At 44.8% G+C, this 14,076-nt stretch overlaps 1 protein-coding gene across 1 annotated transcript in view; it reads right to left on the minus strand.

Annotated features, from left to right (window-relative positions):
• FBXL4 (F-box and leucine rich repeat protein 4) overlaps nt 1–9,569 on the minus strand; it is a 50,418-nt gene extending 40,849 nt beyond the window's left edge. The window contains exon 1 of the mRNA XM_073675743.1: nt 9,437–9,569. The gene's annotated coding sequence lies outside the window, so the exon portion shown is untranslated. The remainder of the gene's footprint in view (nt 1–9,436) is intronic.
• Nucleotides 9,570–14,076: the final 4,507 nt, after the last annotated feature.

Raw genomic sequence — 14,076 nt, forward strand, 5'->3', positions numbered from 1 at the left:
CTTGCCTTCACTGATGGTTTATTTCATATCTATGGACTATTATATTCTATGATATATATTGCAGCATGTATATGATTTTGTATTACTAATTGCCCCCGGTATGACCTTTTTTTGTGATACTTTTCCCTTGATCTTATCTGATTTTATATATCACCAATAAATGTTATATTTTATGGTACCCTTGTTCTTTTGTCATATATGTAGGTTTAATACAAACTTTATATGCAAATTGTCTCTTCAGAGAGAAAAGGGACTTGAACTCTAGCACCACCTATTGGAAGCAGCAATCCTACAAGTCACAATCGACCCTTTAACGAGTCTTGTCACAGGATTTAGGATAAAAGCCAAACCAGAATGGCAATTTGCAGACAGTGTTTCGGGGTATCGCCTCCTGTCTGATCTGATGTGGCTAGGTGAGAGCCTTAGATCCCAGCCTCTCACCTAGCCAAATCGGACCTCATGCTTTGCATGGAGGAGGGTCAACCCCCTGAAACACAGTTTCTGCAAATTGAGATTTTGGTTTGGCTTTTATCCTAAGTCATATGACAAGGCTCGTTAAAGGGTCGATAGTGACTTTTAGGGTTGCTACTTCAAATCAGAGGCACTTGAGTTCAAGTCCCCTTCCTATGTGAAGACAATTTCTTTCACATTGTTCAGGACATTTTGGTAAAATAAATGTCATTTTGTCATTCTAAACTACAGCTCTTCCCGCAAAAAGACAATCCCTCGTATGGCTATGCTGTAGGAAAGATGAAGCAAAAAAAAACAAAAAAACGTTATGGCATTTGGAAGGCAAAGAGGTAAAAAATTAAAGAGCAGAAATGAAGAATGGCAGGGTCTCTAAGGAGTTATTCCGATCAATAAAAGTCATGCCCTTGCCTTGCAGATACGAGAGGTCAGACCTCCACTAATCCCAAGAACGGGGCTATGTACTGCCCTATCTGAATGGAGCAGAGTTGTGGCCGTAGCTGTGTACTATCACTGCATTCATTCTCTAAGGGACTGGAGATAGCCAGAACCACAGAGAATGGCAGTCCCATAGAGAATGAATAAAGTGGTGTAATCATGCTCTCCCGCTGCTCTGTTCAGAAAGGACATTTCAGAGGTAGAGTTCACACCAATCCACGTTATTACCTATCCTTGACATGTGAAAATGTTTGAAGGGGTTATCTGGGAACTTTATCCACCTGCCTGTTCTGCCCTGTGACGGTCTCTCCCAGCTCAGGCAGTGATTCTACTGTTTCCGGTTATGTCAGGTCGACAGAGCAGCTCTTTTGTTTCCGCTGTACTCTGTTGACGTCATGTTGACTGACAACCGGCTCCTCGCAGTTAGGCAGCTGGATGCCAGCTATCAATCAGCATGTCATTGGCAGTGCCAAGCGAAAGAAAAAGAGCTGCTCTGTCAACGTGACGTCACAGGAAGCAGGAGACTCACTGCCCGAGTCGGGAGAGATTGTCGCAGGCAGCAACTACCTGCTGGTAAGTTCTTAGCCCCATTGGAAAAAAAAAAGTCCTAGATAATTCCCATAGTTAAAGGGGTTATCTTAGCATGCCTTACTATTTCCCCAGGTCGAGGAAGAGAGAGAGAAAATTGAAACAGCTGTCTAAATCACCCCAGTTTGGGTTCTAGGAATGGATATAAGATACTGCAGTAGGTAAGTATGGCCAGCAAATGTATACGCGCAAGCAAATCACCAATGAAATCCATGTTTCACACAGTTTCAATGAATGAAATTTGCAGTGAAAATTCACAACTGCTGACTTGTATGCTGAGAGTGAATGGGATTCATGACAACACCATTTACTAACATTGTGCTTTACTTTCACTATGGATTTTGCACAAACAAATCCCAGACATAAGCTAGGTTCACACTGGTGTTTGGAGTTTAACTTCATGAGAACAGACAAAAGGCGACTTGGTTTTCACTTGGGTGGCAGCCACTATAAGAGAAAGTTTTTTTTAATACATGTTTTCTTATGGAAGAATTGATGGAACTTGGGAGTGGAATCTCTTAAAGGTGGTTCTGATGCAAGTGCAGGTTTTTGTTTTGTTTTTTTGTGGCAAAGCCAGAAGTGGATACAGCATGAAAGAATAAAATTGCTTCCTTTGTATTTCCCATTGCTTTGGAATTGACTCCAGGCTCCACCAAACACTGCATGTGTGGTACCAGCTGAAGGCCGAATACAGCCATTATATATCATGGTCTGAGCACAACGATTAATTCTTTGTTTTTGCTTATTTACAGTGCATTGTGAAAGTATTTGGCCCCCTTGAATGCTTCTACTTTTTGCCACATTTCTGGCTTCAAACATAAAGATATAAAATTCTAATTTTTTGGGGAAGAATCAACAACAAGTGGGACACAATCGTGAAGTGGAACTAAATTTATTGGATATTTTAATCTTTTTTAACAAATTAAAAACTGAAAAGTGGGGCGTGCAATATTATTCGGCCCCTTTACTTTGCGGAAATGAAGCGGAAAATTTGCGCTTCATTTCCGCATGTCCTTTCCTGGAAAAACGCATGCGGAATTTCGCAAGCGTTTATCGCGCGTTTTAGACATGCGGAATTGCCTTGCGTTTATTATTGCACAGAAAAGGCAATTCCGCTTGGGGAAACGCAAAATTAATTGACATGCTGCGGATTTTTGTGCGCATCAAAAACGCTGCGGAAAAATCCGCAGCATGGGCATAGGCCTTGCGGATTCTCATTGGGAACAATGGGGTGCGGATTACCAAGCGTTTTACAAGCGTTTCTGCTGCGGAAATTCCGCATCAAATACGCTTGTAAAACGCTACGTGGGCACATACCCTGAGGATCTCTGAATGATCCATTGTTGTCCTAAATGACTGGTAATGCTAAATAGAATCCACCTGTGCGTAATCAAGTCTCCGTATAAATGCACCTGCTCTGTGATAGTCTCAGGGTTCTGTTTCAAGTGCAGAGAGCATCATGAAGACCAATGAACACACCAGGCAGGTCAGAGATACTGTGGTGGAGAAGGTTAAAGCCGGATTTGGATACAAAAAGATTTCCCAAGTTTTAAACATCTCAGGCTATGTGCCCACGTAGCAGATTTGATGCAGAGTGTTTTTGCCTCTCTCTGGCAGAAAAAAAACACATGCAGATTTACATGCGTTTTTTCTACCAGAGAGAAGTGTTTTTTCAGCGTTTTTACATGCGTTTATGCATGCGTTTTTTCAAGCAGTTTTCCAAGCGATTTTAGCATCACTTGGAAAAGTGCTTGACAAGTTGGTCATACAATATAAATTCATGCAAACGACATGGATTTATAATGTGTAAACAACTGATGCTTTAAATGCAGCATCTATAGTAAAAAAAAAAAAGAGAATTAAAACGTTAAAAATAAAATAAAACCTGTATACTCACCTCTCCGGTCTCCTCCAGTCTGCTCCCGGCCGAGTCCTCTCTCTTCGGCGTCCCGCAGTGTACTGTCAGGACCTGCGGTGACGTCATTTAGTCAGCTGATGGTCACGAGACCATCACCTGACCGCCGACGTCAGCGGTCGCGTGACCATCAGGTGACTAAATGACGTCACCGCAGGTCCTGACAGTACACGGCGGGACGCCAAGGAGAGAGGACGTGGTCGGGAGCAGACCGGGGGCCGCCGGAGAGGTGAATATACAGGTTTTGTTTATTTTTAACTTTATTTCTTTTTTTCACTGCGTGGTAGCCGGGATGAAGAGGATTACGCTGCAAATTCGCGGCCATTGAATTTAATTGAAACGCAGAAAATCCACATATACCTGCGGATTTGCTGCGTTTCAATGTTCCTCAATGAAAGCATTTGCAGCGTAATCGCGGTAGAATGGTCATGCTGCGTTTTGCAACGCAATGCGAATTCGGGGCGCAAATTAGCGCATCATGTGCACAGCACATCCGAATTCACATTGCTTTGCATGGCAGACTGTTTTACAAGCATTTTCGCAGCCATAAAAACGCTACAAAAACGCTACGTGGGCACATGGCCTCAAGGAGCACTGTGCAAGCGATCAAATTGAAATGGAAGGAGTACCAGACCACTGCAAATCTACCAAGACCCAGCCATCCCTCTAAACTTTCATCTCGAACAAGGAGAAGACTGATCAGAGATGCAGCCAAGAGGCCCATGATCACTCTGGATGAACTGCAGAGATCTACAGCTGAGGGGGGAAAGTCTGTCCATAGCACAACAATCAGTGGTACACTGCACAAATCTGGCCTTTATGGAAGAGTGGCGAGAAGAAAGCCATTTCTCAAAGATATCCATAAAAAGCCTTGTTTGAAGTTTGCCACAAGCCACCTGGAATACACACCAAACATGTGGAATAAGGTGCTCTGGTCAGATGAAACCAAAATCGAACTTTTTGGCCACAATACAAAACTATATGTTTGGCATAAAAGCAACACAGCGCATAACCCTCAAAACCCCATTCCCACTGTCAAACATGGTGGTGGCAGCATCATGGTTTGGGCCTGCTTTTCTTCAGCAAGGACAGGGAAGATGATTAAAATTGATGGGAAGATGGACGGAGCCAAATACAGGACCATTCTGGAAGAAAACCTGTTGGAGTCTGCAAAAGACCCGAGACTGGGATGGAGATTTATCTTCCAACAAGACAATGATCCCAAACATACAGCAAAATCTACATTGGAATGGTTAAAAAATAAACGTATCCAGGTGTAAGAATGGCCAAGTCAAAGTCCAGACCTGAATGCAATCGAGAATCTGTGGAAAGAGCTGAAAACTGCTGTTCACAAACGCCCTCCATCCAACCTCAATGAGCTCGAGCTGTTTTGCAAGGAAGAATAGGCAAGAATTTCAGCCTCTCGATGTGCAAACTGATAGAGACATACCCCAAGCGACTTGCAGCTGTAATCGCAGCAAAAGTTGGCGCTACAAAGTATTAACTCAAGGGGGCTGAATAATATTGCATGCACCACTTTTCAGTTTTTAATTTGTTAAAAAAGTTTAAAATATCCAATAAATTTCGTTCCACTTCACGATTGATCCCACTTGTTGTTGATTCCTCCCAAAAAAATTAGAATTTTATATCTTTATGTTTGAAGCCAGAAATGTGGCAAAAGGTAGAAAAGTTCAAGGGGGCCACATACTTTCACAATGCACTGTATATCGCACCATCATATTCTGCAGCGCTTTACAGACATCATCACAGTCTCCATTGGGACTCACAATTTAGATTCCCTATCAGTTTGTCTTTGGAGTGTTGGGGGAAACTGGAGATCTCGGAGGAAACCCACACAAACACGGGGAGAACATACAAACACTTGGCAGATGTTACCCTTGGTTCACGAACTGCCCACAGCTCTCCTGATCTAAACTCAACAGTCTCATAGACATTGTAAGATGGCTGCCGGACAGGTCCTTGAGGGGAGATATGTATCACCGAGGTTGATAGCTTCGGTGATGTAAAACCGGGAAAGCATGCTCCAGCACACGTAGTGCTGAGAGGGCGTATCAGGGCCGTTTTTTACGAACAGTCATAAGAGATGGGAGGGAATGGCTGCTCACATATCCACACCCCTGGGCCTGTGTATAAAATGGAGGCAGATTGTCTCATTCAGTTTCTGTGGCTAGAAGTGTGGAGATCTCCAGCGTGTTTGTGCTAAAGGACACGGACCGTGAGTGGGTGACCCCGCAGTGCTGCATGGACTGTTTATTTTCTGTTTTGTTACTCTGTGCCGGACAAGGCTGTGTTTTGTTTTGCTGATGCGGAGCGGTTTATGCAGTTACAATAAATCTACCTTGGACATTTTTAAAGAAATCGCTTCCTGTGCATACCTCAAAAGCAGTGGAGTAAAACCCTACAACATATACAGTCATGGTCGAAAGTGTTGGCACTCTTGAAATTGTTTGCAAAAGAAGAGTGGTCCAAAGTTCCAGTTGAGAAGTGTAAGAAGCTTGTTAATGGTTATAGGAAGCGATTAATTGCAGTTTATTCCAAAGGGTGTGCAACCAAATATTAAGTTGAGGGTGCCAAGAATTTTGTCCAGCCCAAAATTAGGTCCAATTTGCTTTTTTTTCTTTTTTTTGGTGTTGTTCCAATACACACAAAGGAAATAAACGTGTATAACAAAAGGTGCAATTGCAATAATTTTCTGGGAGAAATACTTCATTTTCTGGAACAATTTCAAGGGTGCCATCACTTTCAGCCATGCTCCATATATTACGGTCCAAGAGTATGTTCATACTAAGCTTTTTGACATGGATTTTGAATTGGATCATTTTCAAAACCCACATCAATACCTCAGTGTGAGCATGACCTAAGGCTTCGTTCACACTTACAGTGAAAGTTAATATTTCACAAGCAATTTTTCAACTCAGTCCATAGGAAAAAGAAAAAAAATGCAATATGCCCTAGTTTTGCACTTGAGAGTCCTAGTTTTAATGGCAGATAGTTAAGTCAGCCATTTGCGAAACAGATGAGCGCACAGAGCTGCAAGATGACCAGTGTGCAGATGTGACTGATCTGATAATTCCACTTTTTGTATGACCAAAATGTAAGTCTGCTTGCATGGATGACCGGTGGCACTATACTATAGCCGAATGGTAAATATTTGCATTTCGGCGGTCATTTAATGGCCTATGTACATAGGCAGCCAATGCAGAACCGTGTAGACTGAATGCTCAGTAATATATCGCTTAGTGCACATAGGCTGCCATTGTTCTCGGCCGCACATGTCATCTTTACACAGGACGATGCACCGCACAGAACGATGACTTTTGTAAGCATCCTTAAAAGTCAGTTCACCAGCGTTTTGCTCATTGATCGGCAGCCTATTTACCAGGCAAGATTATGGTGAAACGAGCCATCCAAGGAACAGTCGTTTCATGATAATTTTGCTGTTAATGCACCTTAGTGCTACATTCATTTCACATTACAATATGCATTGCATAGTGGAAAATGTGCTGCTATTTTACTAAATAAAACGACAAGCCAAACATTATTGTGCGCAAGGTTTTGAAAAGTCCATTAACTTGTAAAAGATTTATGGTTTACTCGGAATGTGCCCACGATGCAGAAATGAAGCAGAAAATTTCTGCAGCGTTTCAGCATGGTCTTGGCAGTCAAAAACGATTGCGGATTTTACACGCGGATTTGACATGCGTTTTTCAAGTGCATTGGGACCTCAAATCTGCATGCAGAAACGCACAAATAATGGACATGCTGCAGATGGGCACAGAACATGCAGATTTTCATTGGGGATCATGGGGCACGGATTACCAAGCATTTTTAAAGTGTTTCTGCTGCGGAAACTCCGCATCAAAAACGCTTGAAAAAAGCATAGTGGGCACACAGCCTAAGACCTGAAAAAAATGACAGAAAAACAACTAGAATACAAGGAAGAGGATGTATTGTAAGAAACGCTCAGCTGTGAGTGGTATTAAATCTGTTAGTGGTGACTTCAAACTCCTGGGCCCACCTGTAATAGCTGTCCATCTACTATGTGCTATTTATTATACGGTCATCTTCCTATGTTACAGACTAGTGGTCCGGCTCAGGGACAAGGGATTGGGTGCGACTGCTACCTCTGCACTCCTTATAGCTACACTCCCTGCATGTCATACACTATGGGCCCGATTTATCAAGGCTTTTACGTCAGTGTTCTGGAGTAAAAAGCTTGGAAAAGTTGCATAGTTTTGACACAACTGAAAGGTGCACTAATATTATGCAACTTGGAGTTTTCATGCCATTTTCACCCAGCAGGGACTGGCGTAGGATTTGTGATGAGGTGTACACCACGCGTCCAACACTCCTGAATCATGTAGAGGCATATGCCTCTTTACTAATATAGTAGAAATCTACACGCTAAGTAACACAATAATTAATCGGAACCTGTAATTTACAAATTGCATATTAAACAAGGTATACCATGATACAAGGGAATTAACCCCTATAAAAATCATACTAACACTGTTACTGATTCAGTGTCTGAGAAAATTTACTTTTAATTTGCAAACAAGTGAGGAAACTTGTGTGCACCTTTGACATACCCAAGAGTTTGGTACACCCTGACATCCCCTGATGTTACATGTTGGGGGACTTCCCTGTTCATCAGTTGACTTTAGGCAATGCTTGCTCTGGGAAAGTCATTTTCTCAGGCACTCGACCAGTAGCAGATACAGTGCTAATAATTTTTATACAGCTTGTTCTTCTTTAATCAGCATTTGAAGTTTTTTGCAAATTATATTTCCGTGCACAGGGGCCGGATTGTACACTGGGTCTTCTCCTCTCCTCCCTGGCTGTGATTCCCCTGCCTTTCCGACCCCCTCCGGTCACTGATTCCTCTGCCCCACCGGTCTGTGGTTCCCGCGGCCCGCCTCCGGTCTGTGGTTCCCGCGGCCCGCCTCCGGTCTGTGGTTCCCGCGGCCCTTCGGCCCGCCTCCGGTCTGTGGTTCCCCCGGCCCTTCGGCCCGCCTCCGGTCTGTGGTTCCCGCGGCCCTTCGGCCCGCCTCCGGTCTGTGGTTCCCCCGGCCCTTCGGCCCGCCTCCGGTCTGTGGTTCCCCCGGCCTACCTCCGGTCTGTGGTTCCCCCGGCCTACCTCCGGTCTGTGGTTCCCCCGGCCTACCTCCGGTCTGTTTGAAATCTCAGTACTGTGCTGTCATTTGAAGTCCGGAGGAATGCGGAGGGTCTGGGGAAGCACAGACCGGAAGTGGGCAGAGAGGTTGGGGAAGCACAGATAGGAGGAGGAGGAAGACCCCGTCTACAGTCCTCCCCTGTGCGCCGATATAGAAATGGCAGAAAACTCCAAATGGTGATTAAAGAAGAACCAGAAACTGCATTTCTTCACCAAAGGTATGAATGTAATCTGGATTACAGCTATTTTACATTACGCAATCATGCTGACAGATTCTCTTTAAATATTTACATAAAATTAGAAAACTGACGAGCTTTATTTAGAAAAACAACGGGAAATCTTTATTAGGTACATACTGCTCATTAAAGAAACAAAACTAAAGTGTCAGGAGGAGTCGCTGTATCTGCCTACTTCTAACACTAAAAAGAAGCGTGCTTTCAGCCCTATGAGACCCCCTGAGAGAGATGTGTGATCCCTGAGACCCCTAGTACCATGGTCTGCTCCTCATCACCGAGGTCACTGAGGCCCAGCATCACCACACACCCATCACATCAGGATGGAGGCAGCCATGGAGCCCTATTATCCCTCATGTGCCTAGACAGAAGAAATGGGGTGTATGGGGGAGGAGGGAACAGGCGACAGATGGACCCCTCATTACTGAGGTAAGTTATAGACATCATTGAGGAGCAGGGAACCTGCACTGCACTAATCAATGCCACCCGCTGGGTCACTGCAAGCGACAGACTAGAAAGCAGAGGAAGCCACAGACTGCTGCCGGGAAATAGCAAGTCTCCCCACCGCCACACACACTGCACGGAGAGCCCACGCGTTACCTTCCAGCAGTACCGAGCCAGCCGGTGTGGTATGGAGCTGCTGAGTAACACTGGACACCGGCTACCGGAAGCAGTCTAGCCGCTCACCCTGCAAAACATTACCCTGACCCGCCCACTCCACTCAGCGACAACCAATCACTATGCAGGCTACGGAGCACCTGCACAAATACGGGGTTTGCGATAGGCGTGACTGGATTCCAAGAGGAGCGTTGTGATTGGTCGCTCCTGGAAGCACGTGACGGTTAAGTGTGGGCGTGGCCGCTGTCAGTGTGTGCCTGTGGCTGGTTTATGAGCGGCTCTCGGTTGTGATATTCTCCGGGCTCGGCCGCTCTGCACTGACCGCCTCCCTGTCACCAGACTCCGGTGTTCTGCTCCGGGGAATGGACGGTACATCCAGCACTGCTCCTCCACACAGGCAGCGGCTATGTGAGCACAAATGACGACATGTAGGGCTTGTTCACACGTTAAGTTTTTGCTGTGAAAAAAAAAAGTGTTCTACAGGTTCAGCAAAGTGAATGCTATGTCTGAGGTCCCTGCACACGCCGCTTATTTTACCTTGCAGATTTGAAAGTTTCCATCTACAGCCTGTCCGGCCTTTCAGCATTTTTGCCATGTTTTTCATTCAATTGAATGAGGAAAAAAGCATAAAAAATGCAAGTGTTTAATGCAGAGGTTCTCCTACCAAGAAGCAGCTTGTTTGGCTCAGCAATGTCTGCTGCATCTATGGTGTGCACATGTCCTTATGGAAAATGCATCGGAACTGGGGAAAGTCACTCTGTGACCGCAGACGTATAAATCCCCTCAGTGCACGCAGAGGGTATGTGTGAGAGAGGGTATGTATGAGTTAGGCTGTGTGCCCACTATGTGTTTTTTAACACAGAAACGCTTAAAAAACGCTTGGTAGAAGGTCTGCCATGTTCCCCAATGATAATCCGCATGTGCTGTGCACATGCTGTGGAAATTTCCGCTGCGGATTATCATTGCGGAAAAAAACGCAGCACTACCAATTATTTTGCGTAAGCGCGGCGTAATTGCCGCCATTGACTTGCATTGAATCGCTTAATATCCGCATGACTACATGTGCACATGCGGATATTAAGCGATTCAATGTGCGGATGGTACCCGGGTCTGGAGAAGAGGAGACTCTCATCCAGACCTGGGTACCATAGTACCTGTAAAAAAGCAGAATTAAAAAAAAACATTATACTTGCCTTCCGATGGCCACCGGTCTCCTTATTGATGCGTCCTGTCTCTCTGGCAGCTCGCAATGGTCTAAAAGGACCTTCCATGACGTCATGTGACGGGTCATGCGACCGCTGATGGCGGTGGTCGCATGACCTGTCACATGACTAAATGACGTCATGGAAGGTCCTTTTACACCACCGCGAGCCATCGGGGAGACCGGGGGATATCAGAAGGTGAGTATAATGTTTTTTTAAAATTTTTTTACCATTTTTATTCATTTTTTTTAACTAACTTGGTCACACTATATAAAATCCATGCCGGTTGCATGGATTTATATAGTGTGACTAAGTTGTCAAGCACTTTCCAAGTGATGCTGAAATCGCTTGGAAAAGTGCTTGACAAACTGCATGCGAAATCGCATGTCCTAAACGCATGACAAACGCTTGTCCCTGGCTGAAAAAACGCATGTACAATCCGCATGTACAATCCGCATGCGTTCTTTCTTCCAGGGAGATGCAGAAACGCTTAGGAAAAATCCAGAGCATTTCTGCATCGTGGCCACAAAGCCTTATACATACTCCTGGCCAGGGCCTGACCAGTGGGCACGGCTTTGCTTCATACAAGTGTATGGCACAGGGCCGCGCCCACTGAATGGGCTCTGGTCTGGAGTATGTATAACTCATACATACTCTCTGGTCCTGGCTAATAAAAAGGTGCGTCGGGGGGGATTCATAAGTCTACGGTCACACAAAGTTTACTGCAGACTTTTCAATTTGGACCGGACAACCCCTTTAAAATATAATGTTAGGCTGCCCATAAATAATCCTAGTGTAACCCTGTATCTTAAATCAGGTGCAGATGACCGTATATTCAGTCTCCGCACGATCTGACAAAACATTAGATCAGACTCAGACCAATGTTATTCCGTGGGGCCGTGCACATGTTAGATTTTTTTTCCTTGGACTGCATCAAAATATTTCTGCATGCAAGTTTGATCTGATATTCGGATTGCACTCGGTCATGCAAGTCAATGAGTCCATGGAAACAATTGGATGACATCTGTGTGCCGTCCTTTTTCCATGGATTGACAGAATGGAGAAGATGGAGAATTTTTTTTTCTCCTGATCCGAGAGAATTGGATCACACTTTGCTGACATTCTGATCAGAGTGTGATTTGCATAATCGACCCAATGAGAGAATCTACGGCCGTCAGCACCTGCTATTAGGGCTCTTTCATACGTCCTGATATTTCTGATACTGGGAAGACCAGTACCGGAGATGTCTGTGTCCCTTTGTGGCAACTGTGTGCTGCCAGTGTGCCACATCAGGATCACACATACCGGCATTTGGGGATTAGTGGTACAGTTAGCACTGTTCCCAAACATCGGTGCTGAAGGAATCTCTCATTGTCCCCTGCTTGTGCTGCGATCAGCGCCAGCAGGGGGCAATGTTGAGAGTAGTATTCTGCTCTCGCCGTAAAAATAAGAAAATTATAAAATCATTACACTCGCCTGTTTTGAGGTGACCACATACGCTGAGGAGCAGAGGAGAATGACTCCCTGCAGTGCAGGGGCCCGCTCGCTCCAGCACGTCATTCTCCTCTGCTCCTCAGCGTGTGCGGTCGCCTCAAGACAGGTGAGTGTAATAATTTTTTTATTTTATTCGTACACCAGGAGACAGTGGGGGCAGAATACTACTCTCAGCATTGTCCTCTGGTGGTGCTGATTGCAGCTCAAGCAAGGGACAATGATGAGAGATTCCTTCAGCACCCGGCGCTTGGGAACAGCGCTAACAACTGCTGATTCCCAGACGCCGGTACGTTTTGCATGGATGTCATCTGTGTGCACGTGTATTGGACATTTTGCAGCCCGTGCGGCGTGCAAAAAACCGACATCTCAACATGTTTTACCCATGGATACATGGTCTGTGGAAATACATAGGCATGTGCACAGACCCATTCGTTAGAATGGGTCTTCCTTTGTCAGTGTCTCCAGTATGTGTGAAAACCGTCACCAAATGTACTGGAGACAGGGATCTGTGAAAGAGGCCTTAGAGGAAGAAATAAAGAGGTGAAAATGACTCTATATCAGAGAGCTACAAAGGAAGTAAATAGTATCTGTAAGGGCATATTGAGACTGCAATACATGTTATGTCAATCACCCCAGCAGCGCTGGGAAAAGCTGGCCAGGGCGGCACCAGACTAGTCTCATCTGTTCCTATGGTCCCCAGCCAGCTTTTCGCAGCGCTTCCCCAGGTGATTCAGAGGGCTATCCTGTCTGTGTACATAGAGAGAGACCTGTTAATCACCTGCATTGATGTATGGAGGAGTGTGTCGAGGACAGCTCTGGGTTAGTTTGGTCTGGCTGTGATACCCGGTTGGACTTTCTTACTAAATAACTAGGCTGTGATTCTTGATACCCGGGATTTTGGCAGCATGAATCAGATGACAGATTCCCTTTAAACACCGGAGCCCCAATGGTGTACTCCAGCAAAACTAGTTATTTGTGCAATACAGTGTATTGATCACCAGAGCTCTGTTGGTGGGCTAAGATGCTAAATATTTAATCACCCCCGAAGACGTCACCGCTGCAGTTGAACACTCAATTCATAAACAATAACCCATCAATATCCGGGGCATCGATGCACACACAAGCTATATAGAGCAGCTCAGTTTAGTCATAGCAACAAGACACCACTGTCATGGAGCACACACACATACAGTGGTGTGAAAAAGTGTTCCCCCCCCCCCCTTCCTGATTTCTTATTCTTTTGCATGTTTGTCACACTTAAATGTTTTAGATCACAAAACAAATTCATATATTAGACAAAGATAACACAACTAAACACAAAATGCGATTTTTAAATGAAGATCTTTATTTTTAAGTGAAAAAGAAATCCAAACCTACAGGGCCCTGTGTGAAAAAGTGATCCCCTCCCTCATCTTAAAACATAAATTAACTGTGGTTTATCACTACTTTGGGAATCTGGGTTTAATTTCCTGGCCACACACAGGCCTGATTACTGTCACACCTGTTCTCAATCAAGAAATCACTTAAAAAGGACCTGCCTGACAAAGTGAAGTAGACCAAAAGATCATCAAAAGCTAGACATCATGCTGCGATCCAAAGAAATTCAGGAACAAATGAGAAACAAAGTAATTGAGATCTATCAGTCTGGAAAAGGTTATAAAGCCATTTCTAAAGCTTTGTGACTCCAGCGAACCACAGTGAGAGCCATTATCCACAAATGGCGAAAACATGGATCAGTGGTGAACCTTCCCAGGAGTGGCCAGCCGACCAAAATTACCCCAAGAATGCAGTGACGACTCATCCAAGAGGTCACAAAACACCCCACAGCAACATCCAAAGAACTGCAGGTCTCAATTGCCTCAGTTAAAGTCAGTGTTCATGGATCCTCCATAAGTGACTGGGTAAAAATGGCATGCATGTCAGCGT

Source organism: Phyllobates terribilis, unplaced genomic scaffold, assembly GCF_046119375.1.
Source record: "Phyllobates terribilis strain yellow unplaced genomic scaffold, ASM4611937v1 Scaffold_3__8_contigs__length_932513732, whole genome shotgun sequence".
NCBI lineage: Eukaryota > Metazoa > Chordata > Amphibia > Anura > Dendrobatidae > Phyllobates > Phyllobates terribilis.